General features: G+C 43.9%; 1 protein-coding gene and 1 non-coding gene across 30 annotated transcripts in view; one reads left to right on the forward strand and one right to left on the reverse strand.

Moving 5' to 3' along the window:
- LOC121572096 (receptor-type tyrosine-protein phosphatase delta-like) overlaps positions 1–20,486 on the forward strand; it is a 668,511-nt gene that overhangs the window by 65,822 nt on the left and 582,203 nt on the right. The window lies entirely within an intron of this gene.
- trnaa-cgc lies at positions 5,293–5,366 on the reverse strand. The gene has a single exon. It is a non-coding gene; the product is annotated as a tRNA-Ala (tRNA).

The following is a 20,486-nucleotide window of genomic DNA, read 5'->3' on the forward strand; positions in this document are numbered from 1 at the left end:
ATAGGATACCACCTTTCCAACAAGTCAGTTGGTCAAATTTCTGCCCTGCTAGATCTGCCCCGGTCATCTGTAAGTGCTGTTATTGTGAAGTGAAACGGCTAGGAGCAACAACGTCTCAGCCGCGAAGTGGTAGGCCACACAAGCTCACAGAATGGGACCGCCGAGTGCTGAAGCACGTAACGCGTAAAAATCGCAGTTGCAACACTCACTACCGAGTTCCAAATTGCCTCTGGAAGCACTGTTTAATCGGGAGCTTCATGAAATGGGTTTCCATGGCCGAGCAGCCGAACACAAGCCTAAGATCACCATGTGCATTGCCAAGAGTCAACTGGAGTAGTGTAAAGCGTGCCACCATTGGACTCTGGAGCAGTGGAAACTCGTTCTCTGGAGTGATGAATCACGCTTCACCATCTGTCAGTCCGACGGACGAATCTGTGTTTGGTGGACGCCAGGAGAACGCTACCTGCCCGAATGCATAGTGCCAACTGTAAAGTTTAGTGGAGGAGGAATAATGGGCTGCTTATTCATGGTTCGGGCTAGGCCCCTTAGTTCCAGTGAAGGGAAATCTTAACACTAAAATTACATTCTAGACAATTCTATGCTTCCAACTTTGTGGCAACAGTTTGGGGAAGGCCCTTTCTTGTTTCAGCATGACAATGCCCCCGTTCACAAAGCGAGGTCCATACAGAAATGGTTTGTCGAGATCGGTGTGGAAGAACTTGACTGGGCCACCCTGCTTGTGGGGGCTGCGGGGGGGTGTGCTAGGGTGCGCTGCTTTTGAATAACAGCATAAGGTGTTGTGTGTGTGTTGGGTTCGGTTCAGAAACTGAAGACGCATGCATGTTGTGATGTCACGAGAGGCTGTGTCCTGGAGGGACGTTACATCCCCCTGAGGTGGCTGCAAACCCAGACAGCTATGGCTCCATCTGCTGGTATGGTCGGGAACTCCACCCCTCTATGGCCAATCTTCCCACGCAGCTGAAACAAATCAGGAGCTGATGAGCTGAAGGTTGGGGAAGGGAAGAGACACAGTCTCCAACCTGGGCTCTCTGGAGGACAAGAGTGCTGCACGTCCACTTCCATGAGGAATATAAGGATTTGGAGATACTTACCTTTGGGAAATACTCACCTTTGGATATATGCACCTGTGGAAATACGTGAGAGACATTTGGAAGGACTTTTTGCTGGGTTGGCCACTAGCTGCAACGTGGACTACAGTAAGGCTGGGGAAAAGTTATCTGAGCGAGTGAGAATTATGATTTTGGATGTGGAAGAGACATCCCTGAACTGTTAACCCTTAAAGAGCCACAAGAGAACAGAATTTTGTTATATTTTCGTTAATTTCCCAAGACCTATAATAAAATCCTTGTTTTGTGTGAACCTTGTCTCCTTGCACTACTTGAGCAATCCCGCTGAAAGCTGTGTAGCCTCTCGTGACGTCACAGATGGTGGAGAATACGGGCACGCTCAAGCGTTAATAGTGCATGTCAGAGGAGGATACCGAAGGTTTGATCACCCAGTTTTCCAAGTTGGCCGTAGGCTCCCCGCCGACTGAAATGGAGGACATATTGAAAGCCCTTGTTGCTGGCCAGCAAGCCCAGATGCAAGCAAACGTGGCTCTCTTGGAGGAGCAAAAGAAAGCCAACCTTCTGAAGGCAGAGGAATTGCAGTTGCAGAGACAGAGGGTGGTCCAAAATACCCGCCCAATAAAGGCAAGTGACTTTATATCTAAGATGGGAGCTACCGATGACATTGAGGCATACCTGCATGCATTTGAGGCCACGGCCACTAGGGAAGCCTGGCCCAAGCAACAGTGGGTTGGTCTGTTAGCCCCCTTTCTAACCGGGGAATCGCTGAATGCTGTCCGGGACCTGGGCCCTGACCAGGTTACTGACTATGATGCCCTGAAGTCTGAGATCCTCAGCAGATATGGACTCACAAAGTTTGGTATGGCCCAGCGCTTTCACAGTTGGACCTTCCAACCAGACCAACCTCCTCGGGCGCAGATGCATGAACTTGTCCGAATCGCAAGGAAATGGCTGGATCCGCAGAGGAATACAGCAGCGGCGGTGGTGGAGGCCGTTGTGGTGGATCGTTACCTCACGCGCCCCTGCCTTATGAGGCAAAACGGTTCATCAGTCAACAGGCCTTGACCACGGCTGATCTGACCGTGGAAGCTGTGGAAAAGTACCAGGCCACAGCGGAGATGCTGAATGCTTCCCGAAAAAGACCCCAGGAGGGCGGCCCCACCACAAATGGGAAGAACCCGTCCAAAGGACCCCAAGGTCTCGAACCCAGCCACGTCAGGACTTATCCCGGCTCCAGGGGGGAGCCAGAAACCAGGCGGGTCCAAGAAGAGTACACCAGGAGGGGGAAACTCGACAGTGTTACCGGTGTGGGGAGATGGGACATATCTCCTGGCAGTGTGGGAAACCAGCCGATGAACCTATGCCCACTGCGGAGTCCTCCAGCTCAGCACCCACACACCGTTTTGCCTCGCTCTTGGGAGTCGTAGATGGCGGCCCAGATCGACCCCACACCTGCCCGGTAACTGTGAATCACCATGATGTGGAGGCCTTACTGGATTCTGGTAGCCGGGCCACCCTGGTGCGTAAGGATTTGGTGGGCCCAACGTGTCTGACCCCGGGGAAAGTCCTCCCAGTTTCCTGTGTCCATGGGGACACCAGAGAATACCCCATTACTGAACTTACAATGACCAGCACACGGGGAACCATACACACGACGGCGGGGTGGTTGATTCCCTCCCCGTTCCTGTCCTAATTGGACGAGACTGCCCAGCCTTTTACCCACTCTGGAGAGAGTCTCAGGAGAGGATAACCCGAGTACCTCGGAAACGGAGAGGCAAGACTCATCCTGGGAAGGCTCCGGTGCAATCCTCCGAGTTACTCACTCCCGCCCGGGCTCTGATAGGGATGGCAGGTGCCCAGACCGACACCGAGACTGGTCCGGATACGGGAGAAGAGAACGCAGCCCAGGAAAGTGCTCCGTTCTCCAGTGAAGAAGACGTCCCAGGCACCCAAGAGCTTCCCCCTCTCACAGGCCAGTATGGTACGGCTCAATTACAAGATCCTACTCTTGCAAGTGCCTTAAGAAATGTGCAGGTATTAGAAGGTGTAGTGTTAGGTGATAAGACAAACCCTACTTACCCCCATTTCGCAGTAAACCGGGGGTTAGTATATCAGATAGTCAAGAAAAATGATGAAGTGCATGAACAGCTCCTCGTGCCACAGCCCTATCGGGCCACAGTACTCAACCTAGCACATACACACCCGCTAGGGGCCCACTTGGGGGTAGAGAAGACTAAGGAAAGAATCATGCAACGTTTCTTTTGGCCAGGAGTACACAAAGAGATAGAGAACTACTGCCGTAGTTGCCCTGAGTGTCAGCAGGTTGCGCCAAAGCCCACATATAGAAACCCGAAGAAGTGCAAGCTGGCCTTCAGTGAGACAAACTACCTGGGGTACACCATTGGGCGGGGGTTGGTCAAACCACAGGAAGCCAAACTGCGGGCCATACAGGACTGGCCGCAGCCCATCACCAAGAAGCAAGTAAGGTCATTTTTGGGCTTCGCTGGCTACTATAGACGCTTTATTGCAGATTTTGCTACCATAGCTGCACCGTTGACGGAGCTGACGACCAAACGCCACTCACGAATGGTGAAGTGGAACCCTGCGGCGGAGGCGGCATTCCTCAACCTGAAGCGAGCACTCTGCTCCAGTCCGATCCTGGTGGCACCAGACTTCAAGAAGGAATTCATTGTCCAAGCGGATGCTTCGAGGTGGGTCTGGGTGCTGTCCTCACCCAGGCACATGACGGTGAAGAACATCCCATTCTCTACCTAAGCAGAAAGTTACTTCCAAGAGAGAAGAACTATTCAACGGTGGAGAAAGAATGTCTGGCTGTAGTCTGGGCCCTGGAGTCCCTTCGGTTCTATCTCCTGGGCCGACGTTTCATGGTGGTATCTGATCACGCCCCTCTGCAGTGGATGGCCAAGAACAAGGAATCAAACAGTAGAGTAACCAGATGGTTTTTGAGCTTGCAACCGTTTAACTTTTCTGTTGTCCACAGGGCTGGCAAGCACCACGGCAATGCGGACGCCCTCTCCCGGCGTGATGCCTTCTTCGCTGCCTTTACCCCGACGAGGACGTCGGTCCCGAGGAGGGGGATGTGTGATGTCACGAGAGGCTGTGTCCTGGAGGGACGTTACATCCCCCTGAGGTGGCTGCAAACCCAGACAGCTATGGCTCCATCTGCTGGTATGGTCGGGAACTCCACCCCTCTATGGCCAATCTTCCCACGCAGCTGAAACAAATCAGGAGCTGATGAGCTGAAGGTTGGGGAAGGGAAGAGACACAGTCTCCAACCTGGGCTCTCTGGAGGACAAGAGTGCTGCACGTCCACTTCCATGAGGAATATAAGGATTTGGAGATACTTACCTTTGGGAAATACTCACCTTTGGATATATGCACCTGTGGAAATACGTGAGAGACATTTGGAAGGACTTTTTGCTGGGTTGGCCACTAGCTGCAACGTGGACTACAGTAAGGCTGGGGAAAAGTTATCTGAGCGAGTGAGAATTATGATTTTGGATGTGGAAGAGACATCCCTGAACTGTTAACCCTTAAAGAGCCACAAGAGAACAGAATTTTGTTATATTTTCGTTAATTTCCCAAGACCTATAATAAAATCCTTGTTTTGTGTGAACCTTGTCTCCTTGCACTACTTGAGCAATCCCGCTGAAAGCTGTGTAGCCTCTCGTGACGTCACAATGTATATTTACGTTACATACAGATGGTTAATTGCATTGCTAATTTGATAGGTTTGGTATTAGATTTCTTTGTTATTGGGTTGTACAGGTCATGCAATTGAATACTCAGACTCACATCAGCCTTTGTTCAGCAAAGTGACATTATGTGAGTGACTGTGCAATAAAGTAATGGTTATTGTGTAACCTGACATTTACTGGCCAGCTTATCCTGTGATTTTGAATGTGCTTCATTCATTTATACACAAGGGAATAGCAGACCTTTCTCTATAAATATAATATCATTATACTGCCAACCATTTGAAATGTGGACTTGGCATAATTCTACCATTTTGCGCATCCCACTTATTATAAGTTGTGAATCACTTTTGTACTGTAGCAGTGGACTCAATATAGACAGAATTATACCAATGTATTTGGACCGTATTAGTATATACATTTGAGTCATTTAGCAGATGCTCTTATCCAGAGTGACTGACAGTAGTGAGAGCATACATTTTCATACTGGTCCCCTGTGGGAATCGAACCCACAACCCTGGTGTTGCGAGCGCCATGCTTTACCAACTGAGCCACACGGGACATATAGTATGTTCAATATTCAATATGTAATCACAATTCATCTTCACGATTACTACTCACAGCCTACATACCTTTAACCTATAATCAAAACACAACACACAACAGTTGATCAAAATGATGTTATTGATATTCCCACAGAACATTTGATTTCATACATTTATCGACCTCACCGAGACCTTATTTATACGATTCAGGAGAGGCATGGTGTTCTTCATCAATCAGAAACTGAGCCGATATGACCCTCTTTCTCGCGCTCCTCTCTCTCCCTTACTAATAAGCAGTGCTCTCTTCTTCATGCATGGAAGAGCGTAGAGAAAGAGGTAGCACTCCTCCCGTCTCTCACAGATGGATAGCGAAGGTTGATGGATGTGTCAGTCAGCTCCATCTCATTCCAGTCAGCTGCTTCGCTCTTCGTCTCTTTGCACCTTGTTTAGAGCCAGTTGGGCCATAAACCTCATACAAGAGTTTTCCGCTTCTTTTTAAGTCTCCAATTTGTCTCAGAGCGAAGCTCGGTTACTCAGTTGTTTTTCCCAGCCTGTCTCGACGTGTCCTTTTATTTTTTACTTACAGCTAGAATCTGTAAAAAAAAAAAAACGTTTTCGTAAAACACTGAGGGATTGGCCTGGAGAAATGTAACCAATTTCAAATTCATAGACAGAGCTATGGATGCAAGGACTGGCCATCCAGGAGATCAACATTATAGTTTTAAACATGTTTTGAGGCTATACAGTGTTTACATTTACATTGTTTATAAACATTGGAGTTAAACACATTTATATGTTGGGTTCTGATGGGGTGCGAGTTGAACTAAGCTCATGAGGCATTTATAAGTTATATTCTTCAAGATTTGAAGTCCAAAAATGTATGTGCCAATTAAGGATTCTAGCTTTAAGAGACAGTATCTGTTTATGTGTAGATTTCAATTAGAAATTCAAGCAGATGAGCATTACCTGAGAGGAACTTCAGTGGCATTAACTGGCTTTTTCTGTTGTTCTGTCCCCAATGCTGAGCTGGGTTCTGCTGCCCTCGTGTTAGAAATCAGAACAGTCAGTTCAGTACATTTCGCCATCTGCTTCCCGACTTCATTACGTCAATGAATAACAAGCACCGGAGCTACAATCGCCAATTATGCAAAATAGTCCTCAGGCCCAGACTATAGGGTTCTCTCTCTCTCTCTCTCTCTCTCTCTCTCTCTCTCTCTCTCTCTCTCTCTCTCTCTCTCTCTCTCTCTCTCTCTCTCTCTCTCTCTCTCTCTCTCTCTCTCTCTCTCTCTCTCTCTCTCTCTCTCTCTCTCTCTCTCTCTCTCTGTCATGTCGTAAAGAAACATAACTTCAATAAAATCCCGGTGTGTTGATCATCTAAACAGAATGTCAGATAAACCTTTGATAGCTACTGTATAGTGAAGTACCTCAAGTGGCTACATGCACATGTGTGTGAAAAGAACATGTGAACAGATTCCTTTCAACAGAATCCTTTAAAAAGCAGGTAGTCAATGTATTAAAGCAATGTGGCCTTTGGTGTAACCCCTGTGTTTAACCAGGGTGCCTATAAGTACGTAGCCTTGTGAATGGCAATTTTGTAGTGCTGGCACCATTTGTCTTTCTTCATCTTCGGGGGCTAATTGTTCGAAGGTTAGCGTTTTTCCTCATGAATCTTGCTCTGAAGGCACCTCTGCAGAGTGGTCACTATCTGGCACAGCCACAAAGTCATAAAATCTGATTTTAAGCCTAACCCTAACCTTAAACACAATGCTAACCCTAATGCCTAACCCTAACCTTAAATTAAGACCAAAAAGCACATTTCTGTTTTCATGAATTTTTACAATATAGCCAATTTTGACTTTGCTAGTGGCTCTTCGCTGTTGACCTGGCCATCAACTTTGTCTTTTAAACATATGTGGCTTTACTGTAGCTGTGGGCATAGTCACATTGGAATAGTGAACATTTAATGTTTAGAAACAATGTAAATGTAACTAAACACTGTATAGCCTCAAAACATGTTTAAAACTATAATGTTGATCTCCTGGATGGTCAGTCCTTGCATCCATAGCTCTGTATATGAATTTGAGAGTGGTTACATTTCTCCAGGCCAATCCCTCAGTGTTTTACCAAAACAGAGGCGGGGTGGCCTGTTTTTTAAATGGATTCTAGCTGTAAGTAAAAAATAAAAGGACAAGTTGAGACAGGCTGGGAAAAACAACAGAGCAACCGAGCTTCGCTCTGAGACAAATTGGAGACTTAAAAATAAGCGGAAAACCATTGTATGTGGTTAGAGCTAATCTCAATGAATGTGGAAAATGAACTCACCAGTTTATGTAAGGACAATCCAGGTTGGCCTACAATCCATATTGAAGATATCACTGTCTACATCTACTCACTTATATTGGGCTGAAATAGGCTATACATCCTGCTTTGCAGTTTGTGGACTTTTGCCAAGAAACAGCTGCCAGATAAAGCTGACCTTGCCCTCAAAGACTTGTCATTCAGTGTGATATTTCTGCATTAATGTGTGTGCGGAATCAAGTTTTCAGACATGGAAATTATTTGTTATTTACTTAAGGGAGCAACAGAGCTTGACAGGGCAAATCTGCTAAGTAACTTTTAGAAGCTTGACTTACAACATTTCCTAAAGAGATGGGTTTGTAAGATTATGGTTTTCTAGTCAAAACGAAAGTCAAGGTCTCTGAAACAAGGTCTGACGTCAACTGCAGAAGACAACCAAAGTCTATCTCTCAAACACAGATCTATAGCTTAGTTTACCTGATATCATGTTGTCTGCCAACTCAAACTGAATAGTTAAATTTACACTTTCACACTCCTAGACTCAATATACTTTTTTATAGTTGCTTGCATACATTCAGATGAAGTTAAACATCCGCTTCACTTCAAATCGATCCTGAATTGTAGAGCTTAGTCATCATATCCCTTCTGATTTCTGGGGCTTCTGAAGGAAAAGCAAGTCAAAAAGAGTTTAAAGCGTGCATCTTACACTTGTCTATACACTCTTTGTACTTTATTCAATTACAAGGCATGCCAAATGTAAACTGTTTTTGAGCAATTTTTAAGATATAAATCAGCAATATTGTGGTAAACAAAGTGTGGACAACCAACTTTCCCTGCGAACATATGGACCAAGCCGTTCTCAAAGCTCTCAAAGCATATGTGCAACAGTATTCTCCAGTGCACGTTCTTCTGTAGTCTATTCTCAACTGCACTCGCAAGTTTATACCCTTGCAGCGTAACGACGGACTCACCCTGCTAGATGCCCTTCCTGATCTGCATCTCACACGAGCATCGCACTTTCAACATGTCGAAGCAGTCTAATTCCCCCTCTTCTGTCTCTCTGGCTGATGCATATCTAGCTACGGTATACAGAAGATCAACGATTTCAACCGTCCCTGTCAATCCGCCTGCAAGTTTTTTTTGCAGTCAACGTCTTTGACGTCACTGCCACTCCTCATTGTTCCCTCCCTCTCTCCGTCTGCTCTAGAGGGGGAGAATTTCTCTATTCAGATCAGAACTCTGCTGCAATCACATCCCGAGTGATGACCTGATCCTGCTTAAGACGGGCCTCGCTTGAAGTTCCCCCCGCAGATCTGCAACAAAGGAACGGGTGCTGACGATGGTGTCAACTCAGGGCTAATGTGTCAGTTTTCAGCAAGAGCGCAAGAGCAAAGCAGAGAGGCGTGTTTTTTTTTCTTCATAATGTTCCTCCACTTTTCTCCACGAGCTTCAAAAACAGGCAAGACTCCCAGAGACTTCTAAACCGGATTTATATCAAACATGGCCCTACTCTTTATTGCATGCATCACATAGCATTTTGCTACTCTCGCAATAACATTTGCTAACCATGTGTATGTGACCAATACATTTGATTTGATTTGATAAAACACAGCTTTTGTGATATGTGGCAAACAAACATTTTCTTCAAAGCAAGAGAGTAACAACAACAACTGTAGCTAGTGAAGTCAAATTAATAGTGCACGTACAGGTAACTGCCAAAATAAAGGAAACACTTGAGTAAATGAGGGATACAAAGTATATTGAAAGCAGGTGCTTCCACACAGGTGTGGTTCCTGAGTTAATTAAGCAATTAACATCCCATCATGCTTGAGGTCATGTATAAAAATGCCCAGTTGCCTATTATTTTGGCTACCATGGCCAGAAGAAGAGATCTCAGTGACTTTGAAAGAATGGTCTCAAATGAGTATAGGGGGTTTAAAGGGTGTGTGTGTGTGTGTGTGAGTCTCAGTCAACAGATCTCAACCCAATCAAACACTTATGGGAGATTGTGGAGCGACGCCTGAGACAGCATTTTCCACCACCATCAACAAAACACCAAATGATGGAATTTCTCGTGGAAGAAAGTTCCAGACACTTGTAGAATGTATACCAAGACACACTGAAGCTGTTCTGGCTGCTTGTGGTGGCTCAACACCCTATTAAGACACTTTATGTTGGTGTTTCCTTTATTTTGGCAGTTACCTGCATTTAAAAATGAACTGGGACTGTATTGTTTATGAATGACCCTTTATTGAGGTTTGTACGATAAATCTGTTAAATAATTTGCATTTTCTCATTTTCAAGATGTTTTGTATTTAGTGAGTGATTGTGGAACGTTGTTCTTAGATACACACCAGTTAACATGGCAGGATGATATAGAATCAGACTTTCTAGAGAACATGTCCATGTGCTTATTGGAAATTCTCCACTCGTAAAATGTAAACGCTAATCTCACATTGCCATTAGAACATTGTCATAACCATAAATAAACATGTTCAGTTCAAAGGTCTGTTTGGCTGACCCTCGATCTACTCTGGAAAAGCTTCAGCAGGAGACGCAACCTTTGCTGTCCTCTTGTGTAGTCGAGCATCTCATATCAGCGCTCCACCGCTGGGAAGGCGAGTGCACACGCCCTAATTGAAACCCTTTTGAGTTTATGAATAAGAAAACACTCAACGCTAGGCCTAACGCTGTCCGTCATTGCGAATGCGGGACGTGTAGAGTAAGGAAGCGCTGGCTGTTCAGGCTGGACTGTTATAGAACACACTGCAGGTGTGATTCATAGAACAAGCAGTTGTGAATGGCAGACGGCACCTTGTGTAAAACATTTTTTTCGAAATAAGGAAATCATTGGCCATGTCTGATACCGGAGGAGAGACACCGCTCACTAAACATGTTTAACATATTGGACAGGATACTGATCACTTGCGCAAACAGCACTTAGCTGTGACAAGGGAAGTTGTCAGTTCTTGACAACTAAACAAAAACAAAGCTGTGCCCTAATCCAAATCACCTTGTCACTTTCCCCTTCATCTGCATTGATCTGGAAAAGCGAAGAATATACTAGAACATTATTTTGGCAGGTTTTACCTAAGGGACTAGCTTTCACTTGATTATGTAACACAATGTTATTCCGATGTTGAAACTACATTGTAACTACACCGGTATAGAGCGACTTGATATTAAGTCTTTGTTGGTTATCTTGGTTGCATAAAGATGTGTTGAAGATAGACTGACACTGGCATCGTGGATGTTTAATAACGAGCTATGGAAGTGGAATGGGGGTGGGAGGAGGGAAGTAAGCTAATGCACACCCTCCACCACCTTCCAGTCACTAGCAGCTGTTCAGCACAGAGACTTGGCAGGTACTGATCACAAGGGAGTTAGCGGCTCTTCTCTTTTCCTCACCACATTCCTCCGCTATAGCGATGGCCTAATTTATCTGTCTCTCTCTTTCTCTCTCCCCACACTTCTCCTCTTTCAGCATCTCCGTATATGCACCTTTACCCATCGCATCAGGCCCAAACAGCGCCGTCGCCTTAGTTTTTGTTTTGTCAATTACTTTCCTGCCAATGGCGTCTGACAGACAGTGGTGTCTAAAAAAAACTGCCGTCTGCCGATACGATTCGCAACTCCCTGTTCCACCGCTGTCAGGAGTCCGGACGGCTAATGATGTAGAGACAGACTGGCATAAAGACTATATTAGTCATTTTCTTCCTTCGACCGGGACACCGCCGCTGGTAAATACCTATGGATCCCGAGCAGATATTGTTCTCCTCCTCCTGAAATATGCCTCCAATTAGGCTGTCATATCGCTGCGCCCAGCCCATGTTCCATCCAGCGCCATTGCTCCGAGTGAGGAGAGAGAGGGGGAATCTGTCACAGCCATTCGTTTCATTCTGAAGGATGCCCCCTCAAAACGTCTCATTAGTCAAATAGATCTCATATTTTATTACGAGTCCCGTCTCAAATCTTCTGCAGTATATTCTGTAAGAGGAAAGATCTACTCCCACGTCTTAATACAAAGCCCACTTAATTACCATAGATAGTAGTCACATCAATTTCTCAACACAAGTCACATTTTTACATTGATATGCTATGTAACCCAATACAGAACTTACAGCAGGCGTTTACAGTGGATTGATCAAAGTCCAGTATTTTCGGTTTCTGCTTCATTATGCATTACTTTGTGGAAGCGTAATGGTCATTTGATTGTCGGCTATTAAATTGTATAAGCTTGTCTTTGCCTGCAGATCGTGACTCCATGAACTTAAATATACTGAATCACCCACTGATACTCTGTGGAGCATGACTGCTCATGTTCATGGCTGGCTTCTCCTAGCAGTATCACATATGGTATTTAGACAGGATATGTTCCACTTCTCTCCCTTTTGTGCTCTTAAAGTAACTCCCTCAACTCAAAACACCCCAAAGCTCAATTCTGACTTTTGTAGCCTCATTATCCTCTCAAATGTTCACCTTTTTGTTTCAACTACATGTACATCCATACATCCCTTGCTCGTTACTACTTGAGCTGATTAAAGGCAGCTAGCGCTAGCACCATTTGGGACGACCCGCCATGATAACAAGGCTGTGAGCCTGACAAACTGGCCAAGCAGGTGTTAGCGCTGGTGTCTGGGGAATCGGGGCAGCTCTCAGCAGCCACGTTGGGGGGATCAGAGAGGCTTCATATATACCTGGTCATGTGGTGGAGTCACAGAGAGGCCCTCCCTCCCTTCTACCACACGCAATCTGTCCTGTTTCTGCTAACTGTTCCCTCTTTACGGATGCGAGTCCTCTGCACAGCCAATGGCTGCCAATGCGCTCCACTCAGTGACATATGGGGGGATCATTCACTCCCACCCACATAAGTGTTTAATCATGATGCACTCGTGCTTCTCACACCTCATCGACTGAGGCATACATCACAAGGACGTTACAGAGTCTGTAACTGCTCTTAAAGCACTGCGGAAACACAGTGAGGAATGTTAATCCACTGTGACATCCTCATCCACTCTGGAAATAGGAATAGTCATATTGCTTTAGATGTAGATGCGTACATGTGATGTACATTTGAATAATTAAACATATTTTAGCTAATTTTACATTATCTACTTTCCTCGAGCTGGGGAAGTTCTTAATCAATGTTACTGACAAATAGCTTGTCCATTTATATCATAATTTATTGAATTAGAATTGCACTTATGTTAAATGCATATCACTAGGTGCATGTGATTAGCCACACAGCAAACACAAGCCCAGATAATATACAGTGGGGTTTGGAATTATTGGATCCCTTGATAAAGATGAGCAAAAAAAACTATAAATAAATAATACAAATACTGAGCTATATTGTATGCAATTTTTTTGGACAACTATATTATTTTCTATTCATATTTTGTTTAATTGTATCTGTGGTAGGACAATATTTATTTAGCCATAGTTGGTCTATTTGGCTTGCTTTGATGATGCGCTTGGTACTCAATTCACTAGAATACTATCCTTTATCTAGTTTCTTGACTGTGACCAGTTCCCTGAGGAAATGCTTAGTTCCTTCTCAACATATGGCTTGAGTTTTCAACCAATCATTATCCATGATATATTTTTCGGTGTCCCAGACAGTTTTCTCTACGGGGGCAATATACTGTAGTTTATCTTAACCAATCGTATTATTTTATTGTAAATAGTGTTTCAAAGTGAAATCATTACTACTGTTTAATAATTTAGCAGAACCTTTAGACCGTTCAGCCTTTCAAGCCATTAGTCTCCAGTGCAGGTGCGTGGGCCTGTATTTCAGGCCCTGTTTGTGGAGGAGGTATCGGCGAAATCAAAGTTAGCCGGAGCGCGGGGGGGAATTAACGTGTCCCACGGGTGCCGGGAGCTGAAGTAAGATGGATACAGCTGAGTGAGCCTTGTTAGAAAAAGAAGGAAAAGAGAAGAGAACGATGAAGCGTGAGAGATGGGGCTTGGGGCCCTTGGAGAAAGACCAGATGAAGGGAAGAGAATACCACCACACAGGGCCTTGTTGAACCAGTCAGCCCTCCAAAGAATGAGAGGCAGCCTCCTATCAAGTGACGATGAAGATTTAAAAAAACCTTGCCACTTCAAACTCGATGTTAGAACTGTAGACATCAAAACGTTGTTATCAGTTACGCAACATCCCCATCTCAATCCATCCGCCATTCCAGATTAAATGGAACTGTTATTTTCCTTTAATTTTCCAGGAAACCGTCAGTCTATGTTGGGTGTAGTAGATCGAGAGAGACTTCATTCGGTATCTTAGCCGTTGCAGTTCGTCCGATTTTCTAATCCACCTTTGAAGCCCCCCGTACATGTCTCGTATAAAGCAAAAGTGAACAGGGTAACCAGGCCTTGTGTTGTTGGCTGGGAATGAGTCGAAACCATGACTTTAAAATGGCACTCCTGATGGAGGGGAATTGACAGCCGAGGGTCGGAATTACTTCCAGGTCGCTGAGGAAGGTCACTGCTGAAGACAGTTGGGATTTACCAAAGGGACTCCTGTTAAATCAGCCGTGGTCCTTTTCTGCTCATATATTTTTAGCCTGCTTTTCAAGGCAAAGTCTGGTGGTTGATAGGACTACTACAAAGAAAATGTTTTAATGGATTTGACAGGTTGCTGTCAAAAGTGACATTGTTTGAATAGGAATCTATTGATTAGTCCCAGTTGAATATTTTAATAAGTTATCACAAACTTCAACCCTCTGGGTTATTTGTCATCTCATATGTCCCGTGTAGCTCAGTTGGTAGAGCAGGGCTGTGGGTTCGATTCCCACGGGGGGCCAGTATGAAAATGTATGCACTCACTAACTGTAAGTCGCTCTGGATAAGAGCGTCTGCTAAATGACCAAAAAAGTAAAAATAGTACAATTAAATGAATTCAAACAGTCCAGGCAGCCCAAAAAAGTAATTTTATAAATACAATTGTTTTAGCTTTTTTAATTACAAGTGCATACAGGACTTGGAAGGAAGACACAGCAGCATGTGGGTGAGGGATGAATCACAATGCATGCGTGTACACAGGGGTTAGGGTTCTGCAGGGAGTGTGCCCATAAGGTGGATAAAGATACGAGATGCCCAAGCTGTTCCCCAACGGAACATCTGACGGGCAAAATACAGGGATTAATCTCAACATAGAGGTGTGGACAACAGGTGCAGGACTCCAGGACCCAAGTTTGGAGTATCATCTGTATTGGATTTTAAGGCGTCAGGGTCATGAAGATGTATTAAATCCATTGGCTCCATAACTGTATTTTCCATGGGCCCTGTAACATGATTTTCAGTATGTTTCTTACCTCGGCATGCCTGCACTGTTCACCCTCTCAGTATGCTGATGTATAAATCCAATGCTATAATACCATTTTGGTGTTCAGGAGATCAACAGCTAAACATCTCTGATATTATCTGATGGGATGCTGTGAGCATCATAAAATGGGCAACTGCTTGGTGTGACGGTCGGTTGCCTTCTCTCCTAACTCATTTACAAGACGTGCATACTGTATGAAGCACGTGCAATATTCATTTCAAACTTGATAATTCAAGTGGTTTTGGAGAGGAGGAATTCTAAGGATAGTGACATAAGCAGGCATTTATCCATATTCAGATATTGTAGACTATGGCAGGTGGTGTCTTCTTACAATGACTCATGTACTTCTTGCTAACAGACTCCTAGGACACACGGACAAAAAAAAAACATTCATTTTTAGTTATATTATCCTTCTAATTCCTCGCAACAAACTGAATCAACACAATTATTAGGCAGGACCTGCTGTAATCACTCTAACTCTAAGCATCCATTTAATTACTGGAGTTTTAACAAAACATTATCTCGCTTGTATGCCGGTCACACAGAACAAGATTTGGCGAGGGCCTCCGCGATGATTGCGCTCGTAAATCTCACCATTAAAATCGGGAGCCATTATGCCTCGGCGCTCAAATGGCTTGTTCAACAAAACTCTAATCACATGCACAATTTTGCGTAGTTCATTACTGTAGTTCATTAAAAAGTGTGAGACAGGGCTCTGAGATTAGGAGGATTAATACACACACACACAGAGAGAGAGAGAGAGCGAGAGAGAGCACTTTGAGTATTTAGGCTTGGGCCTATGCAAAATCAATTGGATTAGGGTGATACACAGTATGTTAAAATTAAAGTTGAATTTGCTGGATAAGCCACATCTTCCTCATTATATTGTCCAGATGTATTGACATTTCACCAGTGCTGGTAGTGAAATGGATTGGATATGATACCGTTGGAATCAGTGATACATATGTAATGGTGCATGATCAAATGTAGATTAAGATTAAGTAGGCTAGACAAGTACAATAGTGATTGGACAAAAATGACAGGGAGGTTCTTGACTGTGGTTATGGACCCACATTTCATGTCAAAGCAATGCTGTGTAGTTGCTGAGATGGGAGGATAGTGTGGAAGGAGGGATATGTAGTGGGGGGTCTGTGGCCATGTGTCAAGCCCAGGGAATGGCCCCATGGTTTATGTGGTTTCAAAGGAAACACAGTTCAGTACCTCTCTCTCTTTTTTTTCTCTCTCTCTTTTTCTCTCTCTCTCTCCCCTATCCCTGTTTCTATCTCACCCTTTTCCTCACTCTATATCTCCCTATCACCATCACACTCTCTCTTCTACCACCCCCCTTCCTCCCCCTCCTCTCAGCCATGATAGTGTGTGACAACACACAGGCTCTCCACAGCAGGTGACCGCCTGGCAGGGACCTTGCTTTCTACGGTGCACTCTGCTCCCTCCAGCAAGTGTTGACCCTCGCTAACACACACACACTCATACATACTAACCGCTGAGTGTGTCAGATAGGTGGTCCTACGACCTAAGCCCCGGTGTCCGACATGCTGAGTGGACACCCCGGGTAGTTACTGTGACAGGGAGGACAGCACCTTAGGGCTCTGTGTTGTGTTGTGAGTCCACATTACCACATGCAGCGTTGATGTCTGAAAACAGATACAAGTCGCAGTAACAACAACCAAGCACAGCATTGCAATCTTTCACATTGTCCCTGTAGAGAACGAATCATGGTTAATATTTTAATTGCATAAAGGGCAAGTTGTCTTCCGAGTCATTCTGAATTGCATTGCATCACTCCAGCATCCATTCCCCGCTCTCTTTAGCTTTAGATCTCGGAAACAAAATCACAACAATGCTCATTAACTTATTAATTATTATTATTATTATTATTATTTTTTTAACCAGTTAAGTTGACTGAGAACTAGAACTGACCCCATTTAGTCAACTGGTCGATTGTTTGGTCGATAGACTGTTCGTCGACCGAGATTTCTTTATTCGTGCAGTAGCAATTAAGAAGAAAATATTATGGTGTACAAGACACCTGTCTGATTCGCGCCTGTCTGAGTGGACTGATCCATTGTGGAGACGTGGGGATGTCACAGTCCATCACTCTAAGACATGCTACTGAAATTGTATGTGGTTATATTATTTAAGAACAATGGTGCAACACTAATAAAAATAATATTATATTATACCCAATGCGCTTTCTCCCGCGTTGGATAGCGGTCGCTGTCCGAGGTTGAATTGGCACCTTTTCCTAGACCATGTTGCTATGTGCATAATAGCAAAGTTAACCAGCATATTGGTGTTGAGAACAATGCGGCGGGGGCAGAAGCGGAGTTAGATGAGAAAGCAGCCGTTGCCTTAATTGTCTAAGTGAGGAGAGAGGAAACCCCAACTTAAATAGGTCTATAATCAATAGCGTAACAGTTAAATGTGCCTGGCTTTATAAATCATCCATATATATCTACAGAAATAAGACCGATCCTGCTTCTGTAGCCTGTTTGAGTGTTTGGTTAATAGCCTACTGATTCCATGAGCACCAAGCCTCACACAACCACAACATGTCGGATAAAGCAATTTCACAAATTCGGCTGTTTTTAATCTTTGCTGTGCTGTAATAAAGGCTTGACACTTTTTATTTTGTTAGAACAACCTCTCTGGTATTATTTATAATGTATTTAGTGTTGTTTACACTGTTCCAAATTGTCAGAAAAATTATATTAATAATAATAATAATAACCCTCCTTTTTCATGATCTCCTTCTTATTGTTATTATTACTATTATTATTATGATCATCATTATAATAATAAGTAATGTCATTATCATTAGTAGGCTTAGTATAGCAGCCTTGTATAACCACCATCGAGCTGTAGGCCTAAGAGCGCATCCTGTTTAGTCTTAATACTTACTTAGGCCTATACTTCAATAGTTATATAGGCTACTGTATCAATCAATCATTCCTTCGTTCATGTCGTCACACAGCATACGAGTCATTCATGATTTGAAATGCAATCATGCATTTTAGTTTAAAAATAAAATAACGAGTAAGTAGCGTAAACAATAAATAAACCGTTCCATTTTGGAAATTGCATTCACGAACGAATGCAACTGTTTTTAGTCTTTGCTGTAATAAAGACTTTACAAAAAAACGTTACAACAGACTCTCTGGTATGCTTGTATTTTATTGTGTTGTTAGTGTTATTTACATTGTTCCAAATGGTCAGAAAATGTATATTGTAATCTAACAGCACCTGTTTGGCACACATAATATGCACGCAGCGCTTGCTCCTCACCTTCTTTTTCTTGATCTCCAGTATTTTCCACAAACAAGTCAAAATTCTTCCACACATCTGACTTCCCCTTTACCTCCTGAGCAACCAGTAAACATTACCCCAATTTCGTCCTCTGCATCCATTTTGCTGTCACATGTGTTACGGTGTTCAGAGTTTGTTATAACCAATTTATTGATGTGATTATGATATGCTTTAGGTCTTATTGGTCATGTGCATGCGATGCATACATGTGTCACATAAAGAGAGTAAGGGTTGAGGGAATAGGGTATGTTTTTCCTAAACAAATGAGGGATTTCGGTAACAGAACTTTTCAGTCAGAAATGGCTGTAATTATGTTGCAGCTTCAGCAACAAGGACAGCGCGATAAACACTGTTGATGTTCTGTGGTGGTCACTGCAGCAGGGAGGATAGAGAGACAGCGGGTGCTAGTCACACAGTCACTCCAGTCTTAACACAGTCTGAGCCCAGCCCGGCACAATCAAATCAATTGCGGTCGGACTCCCTCTAGTCATTTGTGTGTCTTAATTATTTCATTAAAAAGTGTGCTTAAAGCATCAGACAAGCTCAGTGCATATAGTTGATTTGATTAAAACACATAAGATGTGTCAATATATGGAAAAATACATGTTTTAAAATCTCGACCAATCAAATGGTCGAAAGAACAGATGACTCTTGGTCTACCAATATTTTTTGGTGTCTGGGACAGCCCTACTGAGAACACATTCTCATTTACAGCAACGACCTGTGGAATAGTTACAGGGGAGAGGAGGGGAAATGAATGAGCCAATTGGAAACTGGGGCTGATTAGGTGGCCATGATGGTATGAGGGCCAGATTGGGAATTTAGCCAGGACACCAGGGTTAACACCCCTACTCTTACAATAAGTGGCATGGAATCTTTAGTGACCACAGAGAGTCAGGACACCCGTTTAACGTCACATCCGAATGACGACACCCTACACAAGGCAATGTCCCCAATCACTGCCTTAAGGCATTGGAATATTTTTTTTAGACCAGAAGAAAAAGAGTGCTTCCTACTGGACCTCCAACACTACTTCCAGCAGCATCTGGTTTCCCATTCAGGGACCGACCAGGACCAACCCTGCTTAGCTTCAGAGGCAAGCCAGCAGTGGGTATGCAGCTGGCCCATGAGTGTTTATACAAGATATGTTCCATCTCAGTTTTTTTGGGCGAGCCAAAATAAGCCCTGTACATGTCAGTTGACCGTGTCCAGAATACAAAAAAAATCCCTCAGAAAAAAAAAGAAAGTTGTAAATTCCGGCTACATATATCGACGCTGATAAGTCGGGCGCCAGTCGTTTGTCTCCTGTCAAAACCAGTGTCGAAGCCTCCTCTTCTCCCTGATCACGCTTGGCAGTTTGTAGTGTGTATATGTGAAGTTAAAAGGCAAGCGCCTTCTCCTCTGACAGCCAGCCCAATTCCTTAGAGGGGAGCATATTTTTCACGAAGGGCGCCGTCCGTCTGCGGTGAAAAGCTTAATGTCAAGGGGGGGGGGGGGACATTATATCTTCTCTCCTCTCTAATCAGGCTGATATGGCCGCTGATTGATTACATGAATTATGTCCTTGTTAGATGCGTCAGAATATCAGAATCGACACGAAGTCCTAGTCAAAATATCCTATAGGATTAGTGATTTTCCAATAGAATCCTGTAGGATTTTTGCAATCCTATAGGATTTTGTATCACCTCTATCAGAATCCTATTGGAATCATATTGGACTACTTCTTTTCCTATTGGAAATCAAAAGTAATCTGATTAGATCCACATTCTTTTTTTCTATGATTTTATTTGTTCTTTTTTTTAACAATACAAAACATACACATACAAATGACAATATTTAGACGCACACAAACATCCACAACATCACACCTGCCCAGACCCACCTACCCCCATACCCCCATCTCCAGTGCCCGCATCACTCTCCGCCACATGGCCTCAAACTGCACTTTCAACATTTAGATAATAAAGCATTTGACCTTTCGAATGTGTTAACGATGGAGAATTGGTTGATTTCCATGTTTTAAGTATACATTTTTTTCTAGATGATTGATGAGAAAAGTCGTCCAACCCATCGGGTATCTCACTGCACCCTCATATGCCATGTCTTGAAATATGCAGACAGACTGATTAAAAGTACATTTATCCTATAGGTCTTGTAGGATTTTGTCACACCAACATTAATCACAACA

This window comes from Coregonus clupeaformis, chromosome 8 (genome assembly GCF_020615455.1).
Source record: "Coregonus clupeaformis isolate EN_2021a chromosome 8, ASM2061545v1, whole genome shotgun sequence".
Taxonomy (NCBI): domain Eukaryota; kingdom Metazoa; phylum Chordata; class Actinopteri; order Salmoniformes; family Salmonidae; genus Coregonus; species Coregonus clupeaformis.